Source organism: Delphinapterus leucas, chromosome 4, assembly GCF_059928025.1.
Source record: "Delphinapterus leucas isolate spDelLeu-1000000601 "Yukka" chromosome 4, BTC_Dleu_Yukka2, whole genome shotgun sequence".
NCBI lineage: Eukaryota > Metazoa > Chordata > Mammalia > Artiodactyla > Monodontidae > Delphinapterus > Delphinapterus leucas.
The window spans coordinates 61,518,198-61,532,659 of record NC_143132.1 but is presented as its reverse complement, the minus strand read 5'-3'; the positions used below and the strand labels follow the sequence as shown (position 1 = coordinate 61,532,659).

Below are 14,462 nucleotides of genomic sequence, written 5' to 3'. Positions count from 1 at the left end.
GAGATGTGTAGGGCAAGGTATGTGAGAAGAGGTGGATCTTCCATGCTCTCTCCAGGTGCACCGCTCTCCTCAGATGTCCATGTGTTTAACAACCCAGAAGCTCTCAGAAGCCTATCCTCTTGGACTCCTATGGAGGTTTCATTACATAGGCATGATTGATTAAATCATTGGCCATTGATGACGGATTCAATCTCCAGTCCCTCTTCTCCCGTGAGGGTGGGTGTTGGAACTGAAGGTTCCAACCCTCCAATCACATGGTTGGTTCTCCTGGCAACCAGCCCCCATCCTTAGGTGGGGTCCAAAAGTCACCTCATTAACATAACAAGAGACACTTTTGTCTCTTCAGCACCTAGGAAATTCCAAGGGTTTTAGAAGCTCTTTGCCAGAAGCAACAGAGACAAAGACCAAATATATATTTCTTATTATAAATCACAATATCACACTCCAGAACATACGTATCAGCCTCTAGTGTGCAGAAGGTGGGAGAAGTCCTTGACTCTTGTGACGTGCAGCAGCCCTTTGCCCACTCTTCTGTCACAGGACTCTGCTCCCACTGGCATCATCTTCTTTTGCATCCCATCTTTACTCCCAAAGATTTGTTTCTATCCTTACCACATTTCCATGCCCTCTATCACTGGCTTCAGTTCCAACTCCTACCTAAGGACCCCAGCTGCACAGCAAAATGCCATAATAAGAACTGATATTGCTGCAGCTGAGGTAATTTTGATTGGAAAAAAACCTAGTTCCCAACTGAAGTTAGAAAAATAAAGTGCTATCTAAAAGAAATGATTCATATCAGGCTAAGTCTGCCGGGTATTGTACTTCAAATCCAAGCTGTATAAGTCATGGTGGTTGGTAGAACTAGCCCTAGTCATAAGTGAACCTTATTCATTAAGAGGAAAAACTACTTCTTCAAATGTCAACAACTTCTTAATGAATGAATACATCTTGTCTTTCTACATTAGCTTTTGTGATACTAGACTCTTCCAGTTCTCCTTCTGTGCCTGTTTTCTATTGGTGTTACAACACACTGCCACAAACATAGCAGCTTAAAAGACCACCAATTTTATTACCTCACAATGAGTGGGTCAGAAGTCTGGGCCCAGAGTAGCTCATCTGGATTCTCTGCTCAGGGTCTCACAAGGCAGAAATCAAGGTGTCTGCTCCACTCTTACCTGAAGGCTGTGGGGAAGATTCTACTTCTAAACTTATTCTGGTTGTTGACAGAATTCAGTTCCTTGTGGCTACAGAGATTCAGGTCTCTGTTTTCTTGCATAACCCCCTTCATCCTCAAACCAATAAGGACATTTCTAATCCTTCTTGGGCTTAGCATATTTTACTTCCCCTTCTACTACCAGACAGCGACCTCTGTTTTTAAGGGCTCATATAATTAGACTGGGTCTACCTGGCCATCCATCAGGATAAGCTCCCTATTTTAAGATTATTTTAAAAAAATAAAGTTTAAAAGAATTAAAAAGAAAAAATTACATACTGAGACTTCCTTAGCTTAACCCTACAGAAACACTTTTACCAAATTGGGAAGGTGGTCTAGCAGAGTTGTTAAAGAACTGTCCAGTTCAGATTCTAGCTCTGCCACTTATTAACTATGTGGCCTGGCTTAAAACTGCTTAACTTTTCCTCACCTGTACACCTGGGATAATGTCAGAACCTACCTCATGGGGTTGTTATTGGGGATTAAATCAGTTAACATCTGTAAAGAATTTAGAACAAGACTTGGCACATAATATGTGCTATATAAACATTTAATAAATTTTAAAATGGCTAATTTAATTTGTCCTCAACTTTTATCAAGGTTTAACACTGTTGGTATAATAATTGGGATTGACATATATACACCAATATGTATAAAATTGATAACTAATAAGAACATGCTGTATTAAAAAATAAATAAATAAAATAAAATAAAATTCAAAAAAACAAAAAATGAGCAGAAGACCTAAATAGACATTTCACCAAGGAAGACATTCAGATGGCCAAGAGGCACAATAAAAGATGCTCAACATCACTAATTATTAGAGAAATGCAAATCAAAACTACAATGAGCTATCACCTCACATGCTGGTCAGAACGGCCATTATCAAAAAATCTAGAAACAATAAATGTTGGAAAGGGTGTGGTGAAAAGGGAACCCTCCTGCACTGTTGGTGGGAATGTAAATTGATACAACCACTATGGAAAACAGTATGGAGGTTCCTGAAAAAACTAAAAATAGAACTACCATATGACCCAGCAATCCCACTACTGGGCATATACCCAGAGAAAACCATAATTCAAAAAGAGTCATGTGCCACAATGTTCACTGCAGCTCTGTTTACAATAGCCAGGACATGGAACCAACCTAAGTGTCTGTCCATCGACAGATGAAAGGATAAAGAAGATGTGGCACATATATACAATGGAATATTAGCCATAAAAAGAAACGAAACTGAGTTATTTGTAGTGAGGTGGATGGGCCTAGAGTCTGTCATACAGAGTGAAGTAAGTCAGAAAGAGAAAAACAAACACCGTATGCTAACGCATATATACGGAATCTAAAAAAAAAAGAAAAAGGTTCCGACGAACCTAGGGGCAGGACAGGAATAAAGATGTAGACATAGAGAATGGACTTGAGGACACGGGGTGGGAGGGGGAAGCTGGGGCGAAGTGAGAGAGTGGCATGGACATATATACACTACTGAATGTAAAATAGCTAGCTAGTGGGAAGCAGCCGCATAGCACAGGGAGATCAGCTCTGTGCTTTGCGATGACCTAGAGGGGTGGGATAGGGAGGGTGGGAGGGAGGCTCAAGAGGGAGAGGATATGGGACTTAGGTATACATATGGCTGATTCACTTTGGTGTACAACAGAAGCTAACACAGTATTGTGAAGCAATTATACTCCAATAAAAATCTACTAAAAAAAATCTTAAACTGGATATTAGCAGTGGTCATCCCTTCTATGAATATCAGGGATTTCAACTCTGAGAGAAAAAAAGAATGGTTTTATTCAAGCTAGGGGTTTCTTAGCCCTTCCATAAATCAGCATTATTAACCTATACTTTTGAGAATAGAGGACCTATCTTTATTATGACTGTCCTACTTGTAGTAAACCAACAGGTAAAATCTTAAACTTTTGAAAGTCCTCATAGAGCCTTATGAAACTTTTACTTCCACCAATGTTCTCCCTCCTTCCCCAGAACACAGAATTGTGCAATAGGTTCAAGCCCACAACACAGCAGCATTTACAGGCATCTTCATTATCTCATTCTTTCTCAGACATTCAGGAATGTGTCCCAACCGATCGATGTAGACTCTGTGCTCAGGAATGCTATGCTGTCAATAGCAGAAAAAAGGAATGAAATACCAGCAGAATTGGGGCAAAGGGAATTAACTTGTCAGTAGGGCTGGTCCCCAAAGAGGAGTACAAATTTGAACCCAGTCCAGGCTTATGCTGATACTCAGGGGATTCCTAAGGAGACAGGGCACTATACAAAGAGTCTCTGGATAGTAGCTATACTCATCATTGGGCAAATATTTTGGTTGCAGTTAGGTTAGTCCCGTTTGAAAGAGGGCCTGAAAGTAAGGCCCAGCCCCAGGGAAAGCAGATTAACAGAAAAAAAGAAAGAGAATCAGAGCACCAGGTAAGTGGCGCAGAGGTTAAAGCCACAGCTACAGTCCCAGCAGGAAGGTGGACTGCACGCTGCAAAGGAAGTAAAACCCTGGCACATGGACTTGTTATACGTGTTGAATATTACTGGGCAGATCGCCCCTCACGGCGAAAGCCAGTGGCAAAGGACTTTACCCAGGACACTAAAACTCGGACTGGAAGCCACCTGCTATTTCTAGGCCCTATCTGCTTGTTAATTTCAGCAATTAATATTTGTTTTCCACTGGTTCAGGTAGTTGCAAAATTGAGCCTATAGGAGAAAGGCTGTTGGAGCTTGCATCCTAAGTAATATACATCCCAGAGCTAACGAGGGTCATAGGACTAGGAGACGACGTGCATACCGAACAGCAATACTCATAGACACTGCTTCACAGAAACTAGAATGCCTTCTTTCCAAGGCAGAGGTGTGTTGAGTGATTTTTTTAAAATCTGTTTATTTATTCCTTTGTCCTTGTGAACACACCCACATCTTTTTTTCAATCAAGATTTCTCAGCTACAACTCTCTTATATAACATTTTATGAACATATTGTATCTTTAACCCTCTCTTGAAAACAGGCTTAAAAATGAACGACAAGCAATTCATTTGGTTAATTGATATACTGCAAGGTATCCACCCTATTTCCTTACTAAAGGCACACGAACTGTCTATAGTAACAGCAACTATCTTAGTCAGCTCAGGCTGCTGTAACAAGTTACCACAGACTGGTGGCTTAAACCAAAGCATTTATTTCTCAGAGCTTGGAGGCTGGAAAGTCCAAGATCAAGGTGCAAGCAGATTCAGTTCTGGTGAGAACCCCCTTCCTTGTCTGCAGATGCGTGTCTTCTCTCTGTATCCTCACATGGTGGAGAGCAGAGAGAGAAAGAGAGCAAGCTCTTACGTCTCTTCTTATAAGAGTACTAATCTTATTCGTGAGGACTCCACCCTCAAGACCTAATTACCTCCCAAAGGCCTTACCTCCTAATACCATCATATTGGGGATTAGAATTTCAACCTATGAATTCTGGGGGACAAAAACATTCAATCCATAACAGTAACACAATCATCTATCTGGCTGCTTTCCTTAGCATTTCTCTTCTACTCCCTGCTAAGGTCACTGAAGGCCATCAACATGTGTATTCCTCTGGTTGGGAAAAATTGAGAGGCTCAGGTAACAGCCAACCTACCTTACTGCTAATCTTGCTCTATGTTTATTAAAAAGGACCCAGAACTTCAAAATTGGGGGTAATTTCATGTGCAGATGATTGGATGTATAAGTGGTTAGTAGTGATAATTGAGATCCTGTCTCACATCTGTGACCAACCACCTACTTTCTATCAGAATTCCAGTGATTGGTCTGTCTTATTTTCTGTGCCTAATTGATTACACTGGTAAATACATTTCTCTGTTCATTTATTCAAGAACTATTAAATAAAATCTACTCTGTGCCAGCCATTATTCTAGGTACTAGGATACAACAGTGAGTAAAACGGACAAATTTTCTGTCCTTGGGACTAACATTCTAATTGAAGAGTTATCAGGGAGAGCAGTATAGCTGGAGCAGCGTGTGCAAGGAAGAAACTGGAACCAGATGAAGTAAGAGATTTAGTAAAGGGTCAGATAACATAAGACCTTGCAGATCATGGTAAGGAGTTTAGATTTTATTCTTCAGTGGTACGGGAAGCTACTGACCAGTTTTGAGCATGAAAGTAACATGCCTTAGTTTACATTTTAAAAGTGTCACTCTAGCTGCGACGTGGAAAAGTTAGAGTGGAAGCAAAAAGAAAGATTAGGAAGCTATTGCAATTGTCCAAGGTAGAGATGGTGATGGTTTAGAATAGACTGAGGCAATTGAGATGGAAATGGTTGACTTCTGGCTAAATTTTTAGGGCAGAACCGACAGAACTTGCTAATAAATAGAATGTGAGAAGGGAAAAAAAAAAGGGGACAATTCCTAGGTTTTTACTTGAGCAACTGCATGAAAAGATGTGCCATTTGCTACAGAAACATCAAGTTTGGGAGATTCAATTTTGGATTTTGAATACAGTAAGTTTGAGATGCCTAATGTCTCAGAAGTCTAATAAGACATTTAGATGCAGATATCAAATAGGAAGTTGGATAAAGTCTGGAAGAGGAGGGGAGAATCATGATGGAGAGAGGCATCTGGGAGTCACTAGTGGACTTGTGTAAATATTTAAGAAAATATATTTATTACTATGTTCCAGGGAAGAAGAATCTATTTCCTTGTGATGTAAGTATGGTCTATTTACTTGCAGTGCAAGTCCCAACCCAGAGCCTGTATTAGTTATAGTCTTTTGATTGCAGGCATCAGAAACTGTCTCTGGATAGTTCAAGCAAAAAGAAAATTCATTGAAAGGAATATTTCAGTTCTCTCACAGAATGAAAGGAAAAGTTGAAAGCCTCCACTCAGGAAGGGCAGCAACCAAGGCCTCACCAGAGACCATAGTGATAAGAGTTTGAGGAACTGCCATTAATACCATTCAGCTCCAATGACTTTATGTCTACCAGAGCCACAGTCACATCCTGCAAAACTATGCCCTTCCCATGCCCAATTCCCTCTATTAAACAAAAGGGTTGACATAAATACTTGCAATTCAAAGTATGGTCCCTGGAACAACAGCTTGTTTGGAATGTGAATCTGAGGTCCCACACCCTAGACTATCATCAGAATTTTCATTTTAACAAGATACCCAAGTGATTCTTATGCATATTAAAGTTTGAGAAACACTGAACTGAATGGTTTTTCAGCCATAAAACTCTCTGGTTGTCTGAACTGGTCAGGTGTTTTCATATATCAGCTTCATTGTGGAAGGCTTTTTTTTGGATTTCTACCCATACAAACTTTATTTAAAATAGAATTATAAATAGTTTTGTATTAAATGATCACAAAATAGTTAAATTGTATGTTTAGCGTACACCTTGGTCATATACAGGTAGGTTACAATATGTTGTAAAAACATTATAAACTTCTTGTAGTACATCTCATGACCCTTCTTTTCAGGAAGTTCAGAGTTACTCTTGAGGCAAACTGTTCTGGTGATCGATATACTCATTGTATGTAATTCAGTCTTTTAAGACTTATAGATTTGATATTCTGACTGTGTATAAGTGCTCTAAAGTAGTCTTTTATGTATACTACATAGCTGCTTTCATTGATCAGAATTCTACATTTGTAGTGGTCTAGTATTTATACTTTGTCATTTTTTATGACAATATTCTTGGGAACACTATCTACCTATTATAAAATAATAAGAATGAAAGGAAACCTATAAATACTAATGCCATTGTTTGAGGAAAAGCCATGACAGTTTTTATGTGACGGAAGTAAACATTGGCAGCTCATTAAAATTTTGGCTCAAAGTTGCGGTCCAGAAAGCCAATAAGGTCTTGAATGGAATGTAACCTGCCTATGAACTCAGAATCCCCCTAAATAACTTCCATGATCCCTCAAATAACCTTGTTCAAAGAATTCTTCTAGAAATGTACCTAAAAGATATGACTTAACAAAAATCTGTCATTTTAAAAGTAGATCAGCTATTGAAACTTACTCATTAGCATTGTTTCTTGAAGCATAGACCTTAAACCTCTTATATTAGATATAAGAATCACCTGGGAAGCTTATTAAAATACAGAATCTGTGACCCACTCAGACCTAACAAATCAGACTCTCTGGGGATGGGGTCCAGGAATCTGCATTTAAAAATAGTTCCTTAGGTGAGTCTGATCACAGGAAGGCTTGAGGATTACTGTACTAAACATTAAATTTTCATGTTTGGTTTTCCACTGACATTAGTGTCAATTTCCAATGACTGAGTAAAGCATTCTCCTTTATAGTTTCACATCACACTTACTCTAACTCTCCCTGCTTCACATTGGAATGACATTTTGACACATACATGGCTTAATTTTTTTCTTTCTTTCCAAAGGCTTTAAACAAATATTTCTTCTTGACAACTCATTAATACAATATATGCTAAGGCACAGCATTTCCAGAACACCTAAGAATATTGCCTTGGCTACGATTATGAATCACTTTTTACAGAGGGTCACTGATCCACAGTGTGGGGGAAGGAGGAAAAAAAAAAAAGGAAAGAGAAACCACAAAAGGAGAGATCAATTTAATTTAATATTTTAAAATAGAAAAATATTCATGTTTTAAAATTTAAGATAATTCTTGATGCTTTTTGTTATTTTTTGTAATATATGATTGTTAAATCCACAATAAAGAGAAGGTAGAAGTTCTCTCATTATCTAACACTTCATATGAAACAATATGGATATCTCTATAGTGCTTCTATAGGGCTTAGCACTTAGAAGGGACACAAAATATACAGATTGTTTGAATGAATAAATGGCATATACAATATGTACATTTTTACATACCTTCTTGAATTTGATTATTTTCTGGTTATCAATATATAACAGAATTTTTCTATAACAATAGAAATCTAATATTCTGTTATATTTGCTGTATCATAATTCATTTAACCAATTCTCTACTAATGGACATTACTTTCAATTTTATACTACTAAAGGCAATTCTGAAACAAACAGCTGTACAAATATCTGGTTATTTTTGACAGACAAATACCTGAAGTGGAATTGCAGAATCAAAGCTTACGTATATTTAAAACTTTAATATATGTTGTCCTCTTAAAATGTTGATTCAATACTATTATAAGTTATTATTATTTTCCCCCAATGGATATCTTTGTCAATCTGATAGTCAATAAATATAATCTCATTATTTTAATTATTTTAATTATTACTAGTACTTAATTACTAGTGAGAATATATCTATTTTATAAATTGATTAGCCCACTTGTATTGCTTTTATGAATTGCTTGTTCATAATCTTTAACACATTTTTCTAAGAGAATGGATCAGGAAATTTTAAATTCTAATTGATAAATATAGCACCACAGCAAAACACCAGTGTTTATAATCACAGAAGAAGGAAGACACACATAGAAAACTGAAATCAGATAAAAATTGAGAAAGCCATACATAACATGAAACACAGAAAGACAATGAGAAAGAGGACAAAGTCATATAGTAGAGGAATACATCGAACTGGACATAGAAACAGAGAACACAGACCTGATATACATCTAGACAGACAGACATGCAGATACAAAGACACATGGAGACACACACTAATAAAGGCAGAGACAAAGATCACAATAGAGACACCCAAAGAAAAAATAGACTGGGCATACATATATAGGCATAGAAAATGACACATAATCAGATGAGTACACATAGTGGTATATAGAGAGAAAGTCACATGAAAAAATGCTGCACAAACACATGCAGAAAAAACACCTACACACAAAAATACAGAAAGGAGAGATGCAAAAAACGACATGCAGAAAGCCAACTTAGCAATATGGGGAAGGCAAAATTAGAGAGGAGGACTTCATGAACTAAAACTCTTTAATATGGTCTTTAAAGATGTGCCTACTAAAGCCTTTTTAATTTATGTGGCCTTATCATCTCTGATAAGCCAGAGTTAAGGTACTATTTTTTACTCTTTCTTCTGTAGATCACATCATCTAAAATCAAGGACCACATATAATCACAGGCTTAGGTTTCCCTCTTTATTTTGGAAAAATAAAAAAATGAACCCTACTAATAAAACATACACAAAATAAAACAAATTATTTTATCTATTCCACATAAATGTACAAATAATTTATCCATTTTCTTTCTTCATTTAGACACAGTCATGGAATATGAAAAATAACTTTTAAAAATGATGAAATCCTATATAAGAACCACAGGTCTCACTAAAGCTGCTTCTTTTACTAAATACTAATGCTAAAATGATCCTAACAAATTTAACATTTTCTGAATTACTGTTGGGAAGGAGATGAAGGAAAAAGCTAAAATAGCAACTGAGAATCAAGCATTCTGAAGAGATTATGGTAAAGTCAATCTAATTTGTTTATTAAGTTCCATTCTCTGAGAAGAAAGAAAGTTCAAAACTCACTGGTTTTTATAGCCACCTTACTATCAAGGTAATCAAATCAACTGCGTGGAAATTCTATCAAACACTCATCAATCAACCATTATCAATGATCAAAAACAAACAAACAAAAAGACTTAACTAGAAAACCATCAATTCAGCCTTGATATACAGACACTGCCAAAGTATTGCAGGGATGCATAAATATTTTGAAATATGTTTAAATAATGTGTCTTGACTGCCAGTAAAATTTTTCCAAGCAAATGTTATTGAAAATGTTTGGGCTATCCACAAATGTTTTTATAAGCATTCCTACTAGGCAACTACTGAAGCCTCAGAAAAAATTCTGGCCAGCAGGAGAATTCATAAGAAGTGTTGAATAGAAGGTGATCTAAGGAAATGTAGACAGAAATATCTGAACTGTTGGGATGGTTCAAAAACAAATGTATGTTTCATGAAAGCTTTTGAAACAAATAGTTCTGGCTAAAAACAAACATTTGGACAGTGTGGACGCACCCAACAAAAATGTTTGTTTGCTGATACTAACATTTTAGTTGGCATGTATTTGCCAGAGCAGAAGTGGGCAAAAATAAGATAAATGCACGCATCTCACAGAAGGCAAAATTGCGGTAAATTTATAAGTGCAAGAAAGATGAGAACATTTATTTACTGAACATAGAGCAAAAAATAGATATTTGTGGCTTATTTAAAGTAATGATAATTTTACCAGCATAAGATCAAAAACATCCCTAAATATTAATTATGTTGCACATTACTGTAGCTTTTACATTCATACAATGCTGCATAGTTCTTTTCAATTAACTCATATGACAATTCTCTGAGAGCAGCTAATGACAAGTCTTATTATCCCCATTTTACAGATGAGATATGTTAGCTAGATAAGGATGTTCTTAATCACATTCGCCTCCTGGCATTATAAAATATACTTTAAAAATATACCATACTCTCATTCTTTTAGGAAAAAGATTTATAGTATATATTATTGGCTAATCTTAAGAAAGTAACTTGTATGATAAAGGAGAAAAACTGGGAATTGTAGGAAAATATAAAAGTTTATTTGTTGGTGCAATTCTTTAATAACAATTTTTAGAACACCTGCTGTCCACTCTGTTTCTATCTTATAGTCACTGTTTTATTGTCTTAAAATACATAAAACCCTATTTGTTTTTCCATTTTTCTTTCTTAATTCTTTGATCTAACTAGGCCCAGATTTTAAATGTTCTATACAGAGGTTCACACTCAGACACAATTTCCCCTACTTGACTTGCCTAAGTGTCATGATCTCCTTTCATTTCTGCTCCTCTTTCCCTACTAGACCTTAAGTGTGGTTAATGTCATAGTGTCTGGTATCAGCTTGTTCTTCCATGCTGGCTTCTTTGCTAACTCCAACCACTTGCAGGATTTCTACTGATTCTACTAAGTGGTCATGGTTGGTTGAGAAGAGTGACTACCTTTATTTCTGGACCCACTTGTCTCACAGCTCATACCCTAAATTGCCAACTGCATGATGGAGATGTCCACTTGGTGTTCCCCCATTAGTCCATCAAACTCAAAACGTCTAAAATAATATTCATCCACTTCCCTCACAACAAGCCTAATTTCCCTATTTCCAAAGATGGCAATATCATCGGCCTTAGATTGAACGTTTGTGTCTCCCCCAAATCTGTATGTTGAAACCTAATCCCCAATGTGATGGTATTTGGAAGTGGGCATCTCAGAGGTGATTAAGTCATAAGGGCAGAGCTCTCAAGAATGGGACTAGCGCCTTTAAAAAAGAGACCTCAGAGAGCTCCCTTGCCCCCTTCCTTCATGTTAGGTTACAGTAAGAAGATGGCGGTGTATGAAACAGGAATAAGACTCAACAGACACTGAATCTGCTGCCTCCTTGATCCTGAACTTCCCAGCCTTCAGATGTGAGAGATAAATTTCTGTTTCTTTATAAGCTACACAATGTATGTTATTTTGTTATAGCAACTCTAATGGACTAAGACATCACCCTTCTAATGACCTTTTAAGAATCCTTCCAGCTCCCATATCTATAGGTCCAATTACAAAATCTTACTGATTTTACCTCCTCAATATCTGTAACACACAACACTTCCTTTTTATTCTCACCAACAGTTTTCCAGTTCAACCACCAATCATCATCAACTTAGTATTGGCTTCCTTACCATTTTTTCAGTTTTCTATCTCTCATTTTGCTGCTGTTGTCAGATTAATCATCTGAAAGCAATGCCACACATTCGTGAAGTAAACTGAAGCCCCTTGGACTGATAATCACTCAGTTTTATGGCAGCCAGGAGAAGGAGTTAGAACTCGGCTTCAAGTACTTCTTATGTTTCCTTTAACTCCTCCAAAGAAGGACTGAGCAATCCAGCCAGAGGTGTGTTCTCATGGGGTGGTCTTCACTATCACAAAAGCTAACCTATCATTTTATAATCTCCCACAAGTCATCTTCATACTCTAGCAAACTGAACTGCTCTCAACATTCAGTGCACTCTACACATTCCAGCTTCTATGTTTTTGCTCAAGGTGTTCACTTGAACACAGGAGTGTTTAATCTCTCACTTCCACTTGTCCAATTTCTTGCATTCTTTAGGATATAAACTAGTTCTTAAGGCTTTTCCTGATTTAGCCCCAAGCAGGAAGCAGTCTCTAATGCCCAAAGTATGTTCTCTGAATCTCTTTTGTAATTGTTAACAATTTCTAACAAGTAATATGTGCACATATCACCCTTACAAAACAGTAAGTTCTAAAAACAGATTTTAATCTTCCCTAGCCTTATAACAATAGTTATGGCATATGGCTACTTGATCATTGTCAGATGAATGGATAAAAGAATGAAAGAACTACAATGGGATTAGAGAACTACTATAGGCAAGAAAGCATTAAAAAATGACTTCTCAAAGCCTGTTTCAAGGGCTGTAGTTTTATAGCCTTCACAGAAATTAACTGCAGTAGTTGTTGAATCTAAAAATACTACAAATATTGTCACTTTGAGGAACCCTGGTGTATGTCGGGCAAGGAACTAGGCACATTATCTTTGTAGTGGATCTCTATTGTTTTTGTAAACCCACTATGCATTCCTCCTTATTCTGATTACAGTGCTAATTTTGATTTCGTATACCTTCCTTTTCAACTCTCAGTTGCTGTGATTCAGCTGGAGCTGACCCCCTTGTATCTCAACAAAGTATATCCCCTCGGGCTACAAAATTGATTCAGGCATGGGGTATGGGAACTTGCTACATCAATTAGACTTCATCTCTGAACTTCTGTTATAACTATTGGGAAAGAGGCACCAGGCTTATAAACTGTAAACCTGGAACCCCTAGGTCCAACTTGGCGAGAGGTGCATGAGAATGAAATCTGCACTGTGGAAAACAAAGTAAAGAAAATTGCTGAAAATGTATCCCAATTTGGATCTAGCGGTGTCTAAAGTTAGACTCTATTATTCCGTTTTGTTTTTCTAGTTACATGAGTCAATAACTATTTTGCTTCATCGAGTTTGTAGTAGGTTTCTGTCACTTGCAACCAAGAGTTTTAAATATTACAATCATTAATTCTCACATCAAATCTGTAAGGTAAGCCTATTTTACTGATGGAAAACAAACAAACAAAAACTGAGTCTTGGAACTTCATATACCCAGAAAATTTAAGAAGAAAATTCAAAATTGTCACCCAAAACATCAATAGTATTTACTCATGGGTGCTGAAAATATAAATGACCTAATTTTTGTTTGTTTTTAGAATTTTCTGCATTTTCAAAATTTCTATAATGAATATGTATTAATTTTGTGTGAAATAATTGTTTAAAAATATATCATTATTTATTTGGGATATTACCATATAAATATTGTGTTAAAATTTTATTCTTTCAAAATTAGGTCATAAGAGTTTTTCAATGTCATTAAATTTTTCCAAAAATATCATTTTCAATGACTCCAAGTAATTTCTCACTTGCCATTATTTAAAGTTTCCTAATGTTGGGCATTTATCTTGCTAAAAATTGTTTTCACCATTATAAGTAGTGTTATAGTGAAAATATTGTATTACATAAATACTTCTTCACATCACAGATTAATTCCTTAGGTTAAATTCTGGAATTATTTTATGTTAAAAATTCTTTATACATATATATGGCTAAAATGTCCTGTATAAAAAGAATTCTGATTTAAACTTTCATTAGAATTGTGAGATAACTTTTTTTCCCACATCCTCACCAATACTGGATATTATCACTGATTTTCATCTACCTCTTCCAGAAATTAAAATTAGCACTCTATTATTTTAAAATCTGCAGTTATTATTGACTATTATAGAAATTATTATTGCTGAGTTGTAATATTTTTCTCAACCACTTGTAAATCTCATTTTACAAAATGTCTATTAATGTTCTTTGCCTATTCTTCATTAGAATATTCATCTTTTTCTTATTTTATTACAAATATTAACTCCTTTCTCTTGACTGTTTATCACATGCCTGAAATTTTTTAGGTACAAATAATTTTTAACACAATCAAGTCAATTATTTGGTGTTTTTATTACTACTATGTTTAGAAAGTCTTTTTCCTACTGAAAAGCTGGCCAATAAATTTCCTAAATAACAATAATAAATTTCTTATTTGTACATTTCAACCTCACTGTTACTGCCATAACTCAAGCCTTCATCATCTTTCTATTCTTCCTTTTACTGTTAAATCTTCATAATGTCATCTGTTGCAACAGCTTCTTATCTCTTAGCATACCTCCTGGCTCAATTCATTTTTCTCAGGGAAATCAAAGTAATATTTTACATGTGTTAATCTGA

At 36.0% G+C, this 14,462-nt stretch overlaps 1 long non-coding RNA gene across 2 annotated transcripts in view; it reads right to left on the bottom strand.

Annotated features, from left to right (window-relative positions):
• Positions 1–14,462, bottom strand: part of LOC115802311 (uncharacterized) — a 216,011-nt gene that overhangs the window by 178,944 nt on the left and 22,605 nt on the right. The window lies entirely within an intron of this gene.